General features: G+C 35.6%; 1 long non-coding RNA gene across 1 annotated transcript in view; it reads right to left on the bottom strand.

Moving 5' to 3' along the window:
* Nucleotides 1–17,639, bottom strand: part of LOC141570676 (uncharacterized) — a 285,839-nt gene that overhangs the window by 195,299 nt on the left and 72,901 nt on the right. The window contains exon 4 of the long non-coding RNA XR_012494975.1: nt 7,693–7,955. This is a non-coding gene — a long non-coding RNA (uncharacterized LOC141570676). The remainder of the gene's footprint in view (nt 1–7,692; nt 7,956–17,639) is intronic.

The raw sequence follows: 17,639 nt of genomic DNA, 5'->3' as shown, positions 1-17,639 counted from the left end.
AAGACACACATGGATTAAAAATAAAAGGATGGAAAAAATATATTTCATCAAAGTGGAAATGAAAGAAAAAGCTGGGGTAACAATACTTCTACCTGACAAAATAGACTGGAAAACAAAAGTTATAACAAGAGACAAAGAAGGACCCAGTAATTCCACTCTGGGTACTCATCTTTATTTGAAGAAACCCAGAACACTAATTAGAAAAGACATATGTATGCATATGTTCTTTGCAGCATTATTTACAATAGCGAAGATATAGAAGCAACCTAAGTGTCCATCAATAGATGAATGGACAAAGAAGTGGTACATATGTGCACTGGGATATTACAGCCATAAAAAAACAATTCTTGCCACCTGCAACAACATGATGGACCTAGAGGGTATTATGCTAAGCAAAATAAGTCAGACAGAAAAAGAAATACCTTATGATTTCACTTATATGTAGAATCTAAAAAACTAAATAAACAAAACAAGAACACAGACAGAGAACATTTTGATGGTTTCCAGATAGCAGGTGGGTTTGGGGGGATGGATAAAAAGGGGGAAGGGATTAAGAAGTACAAATTGGCAGTTACAAAATAGTCATGGGAATGTAAAGTACAGCATAGGGAATGTAGTCTACAATATTGTAATCCCTATGTATGGTGTCAGATGGGTACTAGATTTATCAGGGTAATCACTTTGCAAGTTATATAAATGTCTAATCACTATGTTGTACACCTGAAACTAATATAACATTGTATGTCAACTATAACTGAAAAATAAAAATAATTATTTTTAAAAAGTCCATTTGAATAGGAAAAATATACGAAATAATACATAAAGAAAAAAATGGAACAATGTTTATTTAAAAACACAAAAGAAGAAATTTAATCTTTATGATAATTAGAAAAAAAGATAGTTGAGGTTAGATAAGCAATAGAGGGAGGCAAAGAGCTGTGGTATTCTACTTGTTTGAGACAACTAAGAGTTAAACATGACCGTGCAAAGACCAAAACACACTCTTCAATAACCACAAAAGGAATAGCCAGAAACTATTTATTTATTCACTCATTCATTCAATAATCATCAACCATACACTATGTACTTGACTAGAAACTTAAATAAATCAAGGAAGTGGGAGATTACAGGTTGAAGGAACTCTGAGAACCTCATGTACTGACTAGAGCAGAAAAACATCAAGGAATCCTGACTCTGCCCTGGGGGAAACGGTAGTCAAGAAAAACTCCAGAGATAATCTCCAAAGTACATTTACTGCATGTGTCCTTTGACTAAACTACAGTGGAGCCATGGAAACCTTTCCTTGCATAGCCATGCGTTGCAAAGCAGTAGCCTTGGGATCAAGCAGAAAACTTCAAGAAAGCAGGAAAAGAAAGTGTTTAAGAGAAGAGGATACTATCAATTTGACTGTTGTATAAATTGATATGTGAAATCTTTTGCTGTGTAAATTCAGAAATCCAGTGAACTTCTAAATACGTCTAAAAACCTAAAAAGCCATTGATGAATTTCTAATATCCATAAGACCAAGTAAATTTCAAGTCAATATTATTTTAAATATTTAAATAACTTCCAAAACATTTTTAATGCTTTTAATCTCTGTGGTAGGTAGAACTCTAAGATAGCCCCTCAGGATTCCTGGCACCTGGAGCACACATGTCTTCTCCTAGTTATTTAATCAAACAATAATCTAAGTACTACTGTAAAGGGATTCTGAAGATGTAATTAAGGTCCTAAATTGGTTGACCTTAAATTAGGGAGATTATACGGGTGAACTGGACTTAATCATATGAACACTTTAAAAGCAGAGTTTTCTCCCATTGGTCTCAGAAGAGGAAGTTAGAGAGTTTCAAAGTGTGAGATTCAATGAGGTAGAAAGTCCCCATTGCTGGCTGTATTCATTTCTTAACACTGTTTTAATAAATAATGACAAATTTAGTGGTTTAAAGCAATGCAAATATATCCCCTTACAGTTCTGGGGGTTAGAAACCTAAAATGAGCCTTATGGGCTTAAAAGTGTCAGCAGGGCCAGTTCCTTCTGGAGGCTCCAATGGAGAATTTGTACTTGCTCTTCCAGCTTCTAGAGGCAGCAGCATTCATTGGCTCCTGGTTGTGTCACTTCAGTCTCTGCTTCTGTCTTCTCCCTTACTAGGACTCTTGTGATTACATCAGGCCCATCCAGACAATCCAGAAAAATCTCCCATCTCAAGACCCTTAATTTACTCACATCTGCAAAGTCCGTTTTGTCATGTAAGGTAACATATTCACAGGTTTTGAGGATTGGGGCATGGAGCGCTTTGGCAGGGAAGAGAGCATTATTCAGCCTACCACCCCAGCTTTGAAAATGAAAGGATTTACCTGGCATGGAATGTAGGTAGCCTGAAGGACCTAAGAGCAGTCCCCAGCTAAGAGCCAACAAGGAAAAGGCGACCTCAGTCCAACAACTGCAAGCAACTGAATTCTCCCAACAAGAATGTTTTAAAAATATATATATATATTTTTTTCAGCATCTCCAGATGAGAAAGAATTCATTCAAGCCAACACCTTGATTTCAGCATTGTGATAATCTGAGCAGAGAACCTAGGCATGCCTGGCCAGACCTCTAACCTACAGTAGTCTGGTAAGCTATTACACAGGTGTGGTTATGAGCCACTAAATCTGCCTGTTACACAGCAACAGAAGACTAATACAACCCAAATATTTTAACCTCAATATGTTTTGAAAATATTTAAAATCAGTTCAGTATTTGGGATGCTATGTACCAAAAGGTTTTGAACGTCATCCTCAAGTCATTAAAAAATATGAGTAGCATGGATATGTGCAGGCATCAGTGTCACCTAGTGATTCGTTCTTTTTGTTGATATTAGCATATTTTCATCAACACATACTCTAGTGACTTATAAATGAAAGCTTTTGAAACCATAACACTCAGGTGTCTAGTTAAGAACAAGAGATACAAACGAGGACTTACAAGAAGATGGCACCAAGAGAGCACATATGCATAAGGACCCTCCTTGAAATTTATTAAAATAAATAAAATGAAACTGAGTTAGATACCAAAATCTCATCAATAATGATACTAGGGAACTAGTATTATCACTGTCTATACTACACGTCTATACAATTATATCTATTCTTCCATGTACAATGAAATTTGGATCCAACCGTAGAATACTGAGAACTGAAATCCATCTCCATAATCTTGAGCAGAGTGTTTTTGTTTGTTGTTGATTTGTTTGTTTTAATGAGGAAAGATAGCATCCCTTAGGTAGAAAAGGAAAACATCAATGGTCAAGTTGAACCATGGAGAAAGAAAAAGAAAATACACTTGAGTCATATTTGCATGACCAAGGAAAAACAAAGAAGCAAGTTTGAAGAAGTTACCATGCACTATGGCATGTTCATTTTGTGTGAACCTAAATAGGATAATACATCATTATAATCTTTAAAACAAATGAAATTAGAAGGCAGTCCTCTTTTCCCATATACGACCCCAACCCCTTACCCACACACTAACTTCCAGAGTGAGACGTGTCTCAAGGCAGATAATTCATCAGATCTGGAAAGTGTTTAGAAACAACATACCTGAAGCAAAGTTATTTGCTGCTTGATGGCCTAGCTCATGCATCACTGCCCACACCCCCACACACACACACACAATTTTACCTTTCACCTAGGTTTTAAGGAAACAATTTAAACAATGCCCGTGTAAACATGATGGAGATTCCATCTACACTTTAACAAATAGCAGATCAAGTGTCCCCATTTGTGACCCTATCCCCAATTATCAGGAATCAAGAAGGTCAGGTCACAGACAATGAGCCTATCCACCACTAGGCCTTCTACCTGGATTATCAGTGATAAAGAGTGGGGTCTGTTCACATGAAGTAACGATAAACTCCCCTAGTATCCCAATTCTACTAAGGTTCAAGGCAGAGCCTCTTCCCCACCTTAAGTCAGGAGCAAACCCCGAACTGTATCTAGGTCAGGGAATGCCTCCCCTGGGCTTTTTAACCCTATAATATAGAGCCAAGTTGGAGTCCATCCTCTGGCTCAAGATTAATGAATTAGAAAATAAAATGCACTAGAATCAATAACCCCGGAGGTAACTCCTAAATAATATAATAAATAACTTGATAATTACATACTTTAAAATAATTCAGTATGCACCAAATTAAGAATGAGAATGAGGGAAAAACACAAATATGCCATAAATTAAGGGAATTATAAATAAATATTTGTACAATGTTAAGCTAATAAATCTTTAAACCAGGAATAAAATGGACAACTCAAGTCCAAATTAAAAATGTATTACAAAAATCATACCATGAGCCTATGAAGAAGTTGACAGATTATTTAATATAGTCTATGATTATTTTAATCTTATAGAACTACTTCCTTAAATGCCATCAAACCCTAACACTTTCACAAATTAATTGTTCCAAATCCCCAAGCAATAAAATTCTCATGTTATTTAAACTATACTGGAGCACATGATAAAACAGAGAAATGCTTCCCAGATTATTTATAAAATTTGCATATCATTGCCACCATAATCCCATAAAAGCAGCTTTAAATATATATACTTTTATATATTATATATAGAGATTTTTATATATAATATATTTCATGTATTTATATATAATATACATTTATATATAAATATATATATTTAAAAAGTTTATACACATCAATATATATTTCACCGGTTTTTGTCATCCCTAGAAGACAGGGATGGATGAAAATTAAGAATTCTATTAATAATATTCACCATGTAGTCATTTAAATAGACAGCAAAAATGCATTTGCTAAAATTTATTTGTTATAAAAATTGGTTTTAAAATCCTTAATTCTTGATGTTTTAAAATTTCAATAAAATACAAATTTATAGTTATTTAATTGCCATAATAGCATATAGAACACAATGGCCAGCATCATGCTTAATGTTGAAACACTAGAAGCATAAGTATTAAAGTAAGAAGCAGGGTGAGAAGATGCCTAATATTACCAACGCTTTACTTTGCTCTGGAAGAATAAAAACACAGCACCATAGTAATTTTAGAAGTATCAAAAAAAAAACAAGAAAAAAAACGGAAGGTAATGTCATTACTGTTTACAGACATATGATTGGTTTTCCAGAGAGACAAATGTAAGCAACTGAAAAAGTACTAGAAAAAACAGTATTCAGCATTTAGCTGGATCCATAATTAATATACAAAAATCAGCATCTTCCTATTTCATTATGAAACATAGTGGAAAAAACATATATTTATAATTGACACAAAAAATACAAAACACCCCAGGAAAAGTTAATCAGAAGTACAGAGCTCCTATAAGAAAAAGAGTATAAAACTTGACTAAGGGACATAAAAGAAGGCTTTAAAAACTAGTTTCATTTTATTTTTGGATAGAAAGACTCAATAGTTTAGAGGTATGTTTTTCCTCAAGTGACTCTATAAATTCAATGTTATAAAAATCAATATCCTCACTGTACTTTTAAAATTAGGTCCATAATTTAAGCAAAGGAAAGTGGAAGGCCTCTTAAATATTCAAATATATTAAAGCTACAGTAATAAAAACATCCCAGGATCAGCACAGAAATAGACAGCCAGAATTAATGCAACTAAATTGACCCAACTATACTGAAATGTAGTATTTGATAACGATGGTATTTCAAATCAGTGGAGGGGAAAATGAACTATTGACAGAAGTAGGTTGTACAATGAGCCAGCCATTTGGAAAAGGATAGCAATTTGGAAAATAAATTGAATCCATGCTTTATATCTTGTTACAAAATAAATTCCAGAAAGATGAAAAAGTTATATACAAAGCCAGAAAGTAAATTCACAAAGAAACTAAAATAAACAAAGGTAAATATTTGTTATAGACTTAGAATGCATGAGGCATTTCTAAGCATATTTTGAAACCTAGATGTAATAAAATAAATTATGGATAGATAGGTTCACATAAACATTTGAAAGCTTTGCAAGGCAAAATATAGCATAACAAAATTAAGAAAACAGAAGCTATTGGAGAAAAACAGACAATACACAGAAAAGACAAAAATCTAATATCCCCAATACATATTAATATATATTCATTATAAATTAAAATCAGTATTTAAAAAGACAAATAACCCAATAGGGGAAAAATGTACATGAACAGGCAACTCATAGAAGAAATACCACGGGCCAATAAACTTACAAAAAGAAGCTAAACCTAACAATTAAATAAATTTAACTTAAAACAGGATTAATAGTGATTCATACTAGTCAATATTGATGAGTGTCTGGAGAGGTGTGGCTTAATACAATTTTATTTGGCAAAGCAATCAGCATATTGATTGGCAAAATATTTATTGGCAATCTATTAAAATTTTAAAAAGTTCAGAATCTTAGATCCCTCAATATCACATGTACTAATTTACAGTACAGAAACAGAAGGAAGAGGAGTGAGAGAATTAGAAGGAAGGCCATTGGGAAGAGGAATAAGAAGAGGAAAAGGAAGGGGAGGAGAAAGATGCATAGAGGGGAGAGGAAGAAGAGAAGGAAAAGGGAAGGAAGCCAAAAGAGAAAGGGGATGAGGAGAGCATCCCATAAAAATTAAGAAACAAACTCTGGAAGAATATTCACAAAGTGTTAGTTACAATTCCTCTGGAGGGTGGTGAGATCATAGAGGAATTTCACCTAATTGTAAATATTTGCATAGCATTTAATTTTTTTAAATAACAAGAATATATTGCTTTTGAAATAATCATATATTTCAAAGTAAAATGAAAATGCAAGCAAGCTTAAAGAGCGTTTCTTCTAAGTTGATTTCTTTGCTATCGTACCGTATTTTCTGCCAAGTACATATCTAGAACCCCCATAGATACAATCTCTGATTTCCATCCTAGTTCTGACCATTACATTCCCTCTGTTCATGCACTACAAATATAGAGGCAAATGGAATGGTCATCAAAGATTTACTCCTTAACACCCAACGTTGACACAATCTATCTCCCCAAAGGGCTCAAATTGTTGATTTTAAGAGCCATTAGGCAAGAAACGTTGGAAAGCTAGTGCTGAGTTGTATAAACAATGATCTGAAAGGAATGAAAATGATTGTGCTTTGCCAAGTCAGCAATCTAAGAATTCTGTTGAGGAAGCAACAGAACCTTATTCATATCAAGATTGTTTGTTATGTTTCCAATAAATCTAAAAATCAAAGAACCTATTTGGACAAGCCTGCTCCTTATTAATACTTTGGAAATGTCTTATCAGCAAAAGGCCTCTGAGGAATTGTTATCCTTGCTCAGCATAGTGAAGAGGAGGGTTTTCACTTTTTAAACTAAAATTTTTGACTCTTTCCTAGCATGTGTTCAGTACGATAAAAATTCAATTCAATATTGACTTCCACATAATAAACAATCTATACTTATTCATTTGTCTGCTTCTACATATTTATATATTCACAGCATAGGCAATGATAAAAATGAGGAAAGGAACTTGGAAAATCATTCTTTAGTAACCAACTCTCCCAATCAATATATAAACTATAGCAAAGACAATTATGCCAAAGTTCCCCAAGGGATTTCTTTTTTCTTCCCACTGGTAAGCATAAAGAGCACTCACAGAAACTGAAAGCAATACCAACCCAATTTCTGTCACTTGGAAATAGCTTAGGAGTGTTTGTGTTGGATGGACACATGCATACCTTCGGTGTCCTCCATGAAGAAAGGCAACAGCTTGCTTCTTCATTCCTTTCTCATCTTCTGGATGACATCTCTCATAGTTACTAGATAACTGTACTTCAGTCATTTCAATTCAAACCTCACTTATGCATTTAGAAGAAAGTAGTCTTTGTGTTTTGTACTCTGCTTCTCCATTGATCTTTAAGTGAAGTATGCGATCAACTTAACACAGATCCAAAATGCAAAACGAGGATTCCTCTGTGAGCAAAACTCCGCCACAGCTGACCTGGGAAAGAAAAAAATACTGGTATCAGGTATTCAAGGGTTAAAATTAGAGACAGATCATGGCTGAGTATCAACAAAAAATGTACAAAAGAGTAACTAATTCAAAAGATGCCTTGATCTCATTCAATTTAGGACCAAACGAATCTCATACTGCGGTAGACATTATTAGTGCTAATATGCAGGCCTTCCTCCTGGATATAGAACACTGCCCTTCCAGGCACCCTGGTGACCAGGCAGGGCCTAATAACCAGTTCTGGTCAATGTTATGAGCGGAAGTGCTAGGTGCCTCTTTCAGGCAAGCAGGAATATTTAATTACTGGCATAAGACTCTCCAGAGCTCTCCACCTGCTGTTTTGATCATATAAACACCTTATAAAATGGCAGCATCATGAGGTGGTGGCTCATTCTCCATCACAGGTCCCTGAATGATTGTGAAAGGCAGAGACCCACTACTGGACCTCATTGGGTGCATTATTTTTGTTTTTCGTTTGTTTGTTTTTTAATTTATTGGGGTGACAATTGTTAGTAAAATTACATACATTTCAGGTGTACAATTCTGTATTACATCATCTATAAATCCCATTATGTGTTCTTCACCACCCAGAGTCAGTTCTCTTTCCATCATCATATATTTGATCCCCCTTACCCTCATCTCCCACCCCCCACCCCCCTTACCCTCTGGCAACCACTGAACTATTGTCTGTGTCTATGAGTTTCTGTTTCTCATTTGTTTGTCTTGTTCTTTTGTTGTTTTTGGTTTATATACCACATATCAGTGAAATCACATGGTTCTCTGCTTTTTCTGACTTATTTCGCTCAGCATTACACTCTCAAGATCCACCCAAGTTGTCACAAATGTTCCTATATCATCTTTTCTTACCGCTAAATAGTATTCCATTGTGTATATATACCACAACTTCTTTATCCATTCATCTATCGAAGGACATTTTGGTTGTTTCCGTATCTTGGCCACTGTAAACAAAGCTGCAACGAACATTGGAGCACACATGTCTTTATGTATAAATGTTTTCAGATTTTTTGGGTAGATACCCAGGAGAGGGATTGCTGGGTCATATGGTAATGCTATTCATAATTTTTTGAGGAACCTCCACACTGCCTTCCAAAACGGCTGCACCAGTCTGCATTCATTGGATGCATTCTTGATTTAAGCCACTGAGATTTGAAGGATCTGTTACCGCTGTATAACTCAACCTGTCTTGACTGACACATATATTTAACTATCATGGTATAGATGAAAGATCTTGTTGATGTCATCATTAGGGCCAGCAAAGAGGAGTTGGGGGCTTAGTATTATCATTTCGAATCTAGAATAAAGCTCATGACATAGCTGCCTATGCAAATAAACAAGCATAGAAATAAATAGGTGGTTACAAAGAATTTTATGGCTAATTCACATAAACTAATAACTGTGTTTTTCAATTTGCCTTTTATTTCCAAACATTTTTATTTTTTAATGAGTAATATTTAAAGGGGGAAGAAGATAGAGATAAAAATATAAATTCATCCTTATCAAGTTAGCAGCATATATATAAGAAGAGTGTTTTCTATTTTAGTATTGGGAACGAGATATTAAGTCAACATGACATGTTTATAAGCCGCAAGATGTATCATAAAACATCAGAATACATGCTTAGCCTGAGACAGTGCTATTCTAATGAGACAATTAGCTAGTGTACTAGATATTTTCTATTTGCTTAATGCAGATCCATTTTTTTCTCTTTCCACCCTGCTCTTACCCGGCAGACTCTCATGCATTTTGAGTGCTGGTTGAGGTCAGCCAACAGAGTTGCTCAAGCAGAAAATAAAGTAAAAAAGGAAAAGAATATGGTCAGGGTATTATTCCCCTAATTCCCTCCTTGGAAAGTCACCTCAGCCTAGCTGTGCCCCTCAAAAAAGAGGCATTGGTCTCTCAAGGCAATGTGCCCTATTTCATCCTTCTGGCTTTCTGTAACCTCCCCTCCCCTTGTCACTTCCAGCCTAAGGACAGCAGCAGCTTCACTATTATGAGCTCTGGGTTCCTACACTATCTTTGTGAGTCCCCTATACATCACTCACAAATTTGTAATTAATCCCTCATCGAATATCCTAATTTGTAAACGTCATGTATTTCCTTTTGGGACCCTAGCTGATTCAGCTAGCCTGTTGCTTACTGTACCAAAAGATTAATGATGATAAACAATTGTGCCTGAAATAAACAGAGGCCATGCAGATGAAATTAGCAGTGAATTGCAGTGAGATTTTCCCTACATGATGGGAAACTACATGGATATTTTGCATATATATATATATATATATATATATATATATACACACACACACACACACGCACACACACATTTATGTAGATGTACATAAATGCCTATATACAGATATGTAGACAAGTACACACACACACACACACACACTTAGTTCCTCACACAGAACACATGCTGGGCCACTTTAGCAGGTAGCAGAAAGCTAAGGCAAGGAGTGTGCACTGTGAATTCACTGTCCTGAGGGGAAGAAAGGGAGCCATACACATCGAGCCATGCTGAACATAATGTTCTGTTGACAGAACCATCTTCCCAGCAGCTGGAGTTATCACTGAGCTAACCCAGAAAGACAGCAGGGCTGGGAGCGAAAGCCATTCACCATGCACATCAGGAATGGTCAGTGGGTAAAAGGGCCAGAATCAGCGGATTTCCTGCGAGATAGCTGGAAGCAGCTGGCCTGATACAGTCTTGAGGAATGGCATTTCTAAGAGGAGTCTAGCAAACACTGAGAAAGTTTCATATCTGAATATTTATACAACCTTATCTTTCTTATCACCTTCCAAACTTCAACTCTGTTAATTAGTCTGTGGATTAGTACATGTAAAAACAGAACATGTAATTTTAGAGGAACAAATCTTCTAAAAACAAACAAACAAACAAAACTATCAATTTCTATCACACACTTGGGACAATGGCCAATACCTACCACCATCATTTCACTGTTCTTAAAATACATACGTTTTCTCAAGACTCAGGAAACAATGAACTATAAGGCTAAACAATCCACACAAAGAACAGAAATAATGGGTTTGCCTTATTTATATCACATTATTTTAGAAAGTAATACCCAACACCTTCCAAGAAATCAGAAAACAGACTAAAATTCCACAACTTGGCAAAATTCCACACCTTGATTTTCCTATGTTTTTTAAACCTTAGCAATTGACTTGAGACCCCTCAGAGTGGCTAAGCATCCACTGTTTATGTCAATTTTGTGGCAAATGGAATAGTATGCACTGGATTTTCCACAAGTTGGACTATACATTAGTCATTTAGTGTGTTCACTCATAAGACAGTCTTTAAATTTCATCTCTCATAAAAAAAAAGTTGTTTATAAATTAACATGGCAAAGCTCTTACGAAATTATCTTTAATTTTATTTTTATAATACAGCTCTGATATTACATAGCAAGTGATATCGAATAGTAGATATATGAAAAAATTAAACATAACTAAATATGACTACTGTATCATTACTTCAAGGTGTAAGTGATAAAATTATGTTTTTGTATTTGTACTGTTGTCTTGAAGTTCTGAGGGTGGATAAAGGTAAAATAATAAGTGATATAGGGAAGTAAGTATTGGAATACATAAAATTAATTTGACATCCTACAGAATTTTATGACCGATCAGACTTAATAAAAGAAACGTTTATGCATTGGTTCGTTCTGGCTATTGAGTTGGGGAATAAAGTATCTAACATTATTTTTGCCATTTAATCACACTTGATTTTAAAAAAAGAAGAATAACATAATATATTATTTATAAAAGAATCCAATTTGTTATTTCACCAGGGCTATCACTTCATGTTTATATAGTAAAATACTTTTGTAAAGAATCTTCACGTAAAAACTGCAATAAACTAGATGGGAGAACAAACCAACTTTTGCAACAGAACCAGTTGACAAAATTGCCCCACAAATCCCCCAATACAAGCAGGTAACAATAGACTAACAACATCTTTAGGATTTACATGGTGTCAGTGTCAGTGTGGGAGAAGACAGAGGGAAGCAATGAGGTGTCTGATGGGACTGAAAAATGAAAGAACAAAATAGTGCACAGGTATCCCCTGGGAAGCCAGACCAGACCATTTGAAAACAGCAACAAGAACTGGAAAGCATTTTATAATAGTATATTTTATAAAGTATAGTAATTTTATAAAAAATATAAAGAAAAAAATATTTGAGTGTCTAGGCAAAAAAAGATAACACTTTTAAGGGGAAATGTAGATTATATACACATTTTCAACAGCAATGCCCTATACCAGAAGGAAAAAGAGTATACGTTATTCAAGGAAAGAAGGTGCAAGCATAATTATTGTATCTAGTAAAACTGCTTTACAAGTATAGGGGTCATACCTAAGCCGTTATCAGCATAAATGAATTCAAGAAAGATTATTTCCATGACTCTGTCCTACAGAAGAATTTTATATAGTCTAAATGTCTAGAAAGACATCCACATAAAGATTATTGATAAACATTAAATACGTATATACTTGCTCATAGAATTATGACTAAATAAGAATTAAAGGGAATAATTCATTATTTCCAGCTATCATATTGGAAGTGGTAGCATTAGAATGATCATCCTGAGATTATTGTGTATGGAATATGAGATGTTCTAATTTTATTTTCCGTTATACCTTAAGATTTAGTCCTTAAGAATTCAGTGTTGGAGACAGGCGATTCAGATGTATTCTAGAAGATGTCAAGTAAAAGCTCTAAAGTATTGAATTTCAATTTGAATTGGAAGTATCAGAATAAATTCTGTCCCCTGAAAAGGCCTAGAAACAATGACCAATTTCATAGCAATGTGCCTCTATGGTCCCAGGTTGTCATCTTGAAATACTTAAAGAAATTAGAGGTACTTAGAGAAATGGTTGATTCTAGGTCTAAGCAAGAAACATACAAGACGACCCCAAAATATTTTGTCATACTATGGTGGGTTGAATAATGGCCTCCAAAGATATCTAGTCTCAATCCCTGGAACCTATGAATGTTACCTTATATGGCAATAGGGACTTTGCAGGTGGAATTAGGTTAAAATGTTTGAAGTGAGGAGATTATCCTAGATTTTCCATGAGGGCCCTGAACATAATTATAAATGTCCTTGTAAGAGGAAGGTTGGACACAGAAGGCGGCAAAGTGCAAACTGAAGCAAGATGATAGATACACTGCTGGCTTTGAAGATAAAGGAAGAGGACATGAGCTGTGGGATACAAGGAAATCCTCGAAAAGCTGGAAAATGGAAGAACCAGGTTCTCCAAAAGAGCCACTGGAGGGAGAATGGCCCTGATGACATTTTGATTTGGGTCTAGTAAAACAGATTTTAGATTTCTGACCTCCAGAACTGTAAGAAAATAAATGTGTGTTGTTTTAAGCCACCAAGTTTGTGGCCATTTGTTGTAGCAGCCATAGAAAACTAATACCCATAACAAATAAGAAGGATGTGATCTAGGACTAGAGTCTTGTCAAAGAACACAAAAACCAGTTTGCAGAGCCTCTCAATGGCCAAAATTAGGAAAATCGGGACTTTAATAGGGAGACTAATTACAATAGATTGAAAGTCATCAAATATATTTAAATTCATTAGTTCATAATTTTAAAATTAATTAGATACCTTTGGAAGATGATAGGAAGCAAAATCTTTATCTGGAAAAATGCTGAGTAAATGGAAAGAATCAAGTATTAAGGCTTGCGCTACTATATGAAATGCATCACTGGATAACAAAATAGTAGATGAGGGGAAGCATCTCTTTAAAGAATTTCAGCTAATAAATGGAAAAGAAGTCATAGAATATTGTCATTTGGCAACCTCCAACATATTAGTGGATATAGGCATAAGCACCAGTTGCTATTATCATCAGAGAAAAAAAACAAAAAAACAAGACAACCATATATTATATACTTCCTGGTGACAAGCACATCACCACCTATAGTCCTATCAAGGAGATTGAACCCGATTTCTCACCAAGCTCTGGATCCGGATGTCAGTTTGCAGGAAACAGAGACAAGAAACAGGTTGAACTGCACCATGAGTGTGCAATCAGCAGCATCCAGACTGTGGGAAATTCTACAGGTCAAAGAACTCAGGTCTTTCAACAGATGAAGTGGTAAGGAAAAGAAAGGACTGAAGAGGGGATGTGGGGATTAAAAATTTTGAAAGACATATCCAATGTTTTCAAAAGTGGATATGACTAAACTAGTGTCTACAGATGTACACTAGTGATAAACGTTTTAATACGCAACAACGTGGTAATGTTAGTATAATGGTTATTTTTTGTTGGAAGGAGGTGATTATGACAGGATCTAGTCACATGGGAGGCAGATGTGTTTCTTGACCTGGGATGACTGTAGGAATTCCTCAACTATGTATTTGTTTTACGTGGTTTTCTCTAGCTATGCTTTATTTTACTATAAAATGATTTAAAAAAAAAGAAATACAAAGAGTAAGAAGGAGCTATAAAAAAGCACTCAGTTTTATTGTTTCTAAAACTGCTCTAGAGAAATGGTTGATTCCAGATCTAGGGACATAAATCTTCAAGATGAACCCAGAATATGTTGTCATACTAAACAAGACCATTTGAACCACTCTTCCCTTCTACCTCATCACTTTTGATTAGCAGGTAGTATGTGTAAAGTTAAAAATAAGTGACAAATTGGAAGGAATGTATGTAATATATAAAGGATCAATACCAATACAATAGTAAGAACTTCTAAAAAATCAATAAGAAAAACATAACGATCGCAATAAAAAACGGAAAATCATAACAGGAGTTATATAAATAGACAATAAATACATGGAAAAACATTTAACCTTGCTAAGTATCAGGAGAATCCAAATTGAACACAACTTAACAGAAAAATAGGATTGAATTTTAAACCCCAAATATAAAAGATTGAAAATATCCAGCATTGGCAGGAGTGTGAGCAAATGAGTACTGTTATATCCAGCAGTGGGATGTAGATTAGTGCCACGTTTTAAAGACTCATAGAATAGTATCTTCCAAAATTTTAAAGGTACCTACCCTTTGACCACTTCAAGATATCCATTCTTCAGAAATGTGCACAATATACACGTATAAATATCACTGAAACATTGTTTCAAAAGTTGAACAACGGCAAATTACCTAAATACCCCTCAATAGGAGAATGACTAATTATAAAACCATTTTATGGATATAAAGCCATAGATAAGAAGAACGAGATGGATCTCTTTACCTATGCGGATTCCCAAAATATGTTTGTTGTGGGGAAAAGGAAAATATCAGAACAGCATATACAATTTAATACTCCCCAAAAAACTCTTATTTTCACTTGTACATACATGTAAATAAAAAATATCTGGAAGGCCACACAGGAAACCCTCAACTCAGGACAAGAAGTGGGAAATAGTAATGAAGAAGGCCTTTTACTTTTTGTTCTACACTTTTATGTTGATCAGACTCACATATTTCTTGTATACTTATAAAAGACAAACAAGAATTACCACATAAATGCTGGCCAAAAAACTCCAATTTCTTTTCCTATACATATTTGGATTTATCATTGTATTTTACTTATTATGGAGCTTGCTTCCATTTGATTTCCACCTGGATGGGATTATATCTAAATTCAAACTAGAGACTGGTTTTCTTGAAACATCCACAACTTGGTGATGTCACAGTCTTGGGGCCCCGGCTACATGCTGATTACAAACCAACAACCAGCCCATTCCCAGTTCCTGGCTCATTTCCTGAAGTGGAAGTCTGATTTCAAATGAACACCAAATAAGAAATGTTTATGTGTGCATATCATGCACTCAATACATATTACATAAGATGGGGAAAATTATTAAGATCATCTGGCTTGATATTTTTATTTTATACCAGAGAAAACTAAGGCCCAGAGAGGCAAACTGACTTGCCCTAAGTCACATATCTCCACATATTGTCAGCATTTGTGTAAATGTTTTTCTCTCTGGGTGCAGGGATTGTGGTTTATTCATTTTGAACCTTCAGCACAGTACCGAATGTGGTAAGCACTCCATAAAGTTTTGATGAATATGTCAACAAAAGTCTTATTACGGACAGAGTTAACTCCATTTGTTCATCTAACAAATACTCACTGAACACCTCCATGTGCCAATCACCATTCTGCTCTGTGGCAAAACTCTATTGGACAAGATGGACCTCCTCTCAAGGAATTTGTAGTCTTCCTTGGGGTAAGGGTGGGGGAATGAATCAGAGAGTGGTAAGTGCTATATTAAGAATTTTAAAAGGATGATGGTGATGGACAATGAATGGCTGACTACATTAGACTGCATGGTAAGGCATGGCAATTGCATAGTTCAGTGTTTGTGTTTTTTGTTTTTGTTTGTTTTCAACCACAGCATGCTGCTTGGGAGAAAACGCTATCTGGATCTACCTGTATATGACATATAGGGTTTTTCTGAAAATTGGGCCATTTTAAAAAATTGCATTGTATTTCCATTGACTTATGTTTCACCCTACTCCAGAGATTTTTTAAAGTTTCTTATTGATCTCCCTAGACATGGCTCTTCAGACAAGCTATAAATTTATTTACTTCTCTAGCCTCAGTCAAATAATTAACAATTTTTAAATGAACTCTTAATTAAGACTAGAATTTATAACTTAAAGGATTTAAGTTGTGTGTATGCTTTGGTGACTAAAATAATCACCTTTTTACTTATATGTCTTGGAAAATTTGGGGTTAATGTGTAGGTAGGGCTCCCCCTCCCCCCCATAAAAATGAGATAAAAATGGAAGTTGTTCTACATGGAAAAGATTTTTAACTACATCTTTCCCTGTTGCCTAGAAGCCTCAGCTTAGGTCCCAAAGTTAAAGACACTGGGTGTTACGAGTTCAACTATCTAAACTGAGCTGTCAGACCATTTATGCTGAACTCATCATCACATTGGCTCCATAGCCACCTGTCACCCACCCACAACCACCTTCCTCCCACCGATCTATGAAAAAGGGTGAGAGCAAAGGGGAGAGGGCAATGGTGCCAGGTCAAGAGGCTCCAAGGGCTCCGGCACAGCCCTGAACCAGAGCGCAGGGGAAGGAAATCTTGGGAGAAATTTATTACTTGCCCCGAACCAGGGGTCACAGAACTTGGTTTAAGACTCTCAACTGAAGTCGTCAGCTGGCCCTGACTGTGGGTGAGAAGAGCCCTGGGTTGGAGCAGGTACACATCCACCAATGCCAGACAAGAGCTCTGCCTGCAGGGAACCAAATTCTCCAGAAAGAGGTTGCAGTGAACCACCAGCGGCTGGCCCTAAAGTCTAAAAGCATCAGCAAAAAAAAAAAAAAGAATCACCCGCACCACGGAACTGAAGATGGAAATTTTCCTGTGGTGAAGCTTCCTAAGAACTCGCCAGAGTGGCCTATGAGAGGAAAAGCATTTGGGCAGCTGACGTGCAGAAGCACCAACACCAGCTTGATCTGTTCAGACACACATACCTCGTTCCCTCTCAGTCCTCTTTCTAATCTTCACCCCAGAAGAACCAGAAACAACCTGAGGATAGGGCTGAAGATGTGGAAAACCCAGAAAGTGTAAACAACAGGGAAATTAGCTCCTCTTGCCTACTGTGTGTTTCCAAGCCTGGGTCAGGAGAAAGCTAAAAAGGGGA

The sequence above is a fragment of the Rhinolophus sinicus genome, linkage group LG03 (assembly GCF_036562045.2).
Source record: "Rhinolophus sinicus isolate RSC01 linkage group LG03, ASM3656204v1, whole genome shotgun sequence".
Taxonomy (NCBI): Eukaryota; Metazoa; Chordata; class Mammalia; order Chiroptera; family Rhinolophidae; genus Rhinolophus; species Rhinolophus sinicus.
The sequence above is the reverse complement of the archived record's forward strand: the minus strand, read 5'-3'. Positions and strand labels throughout refer to the sequence as shown.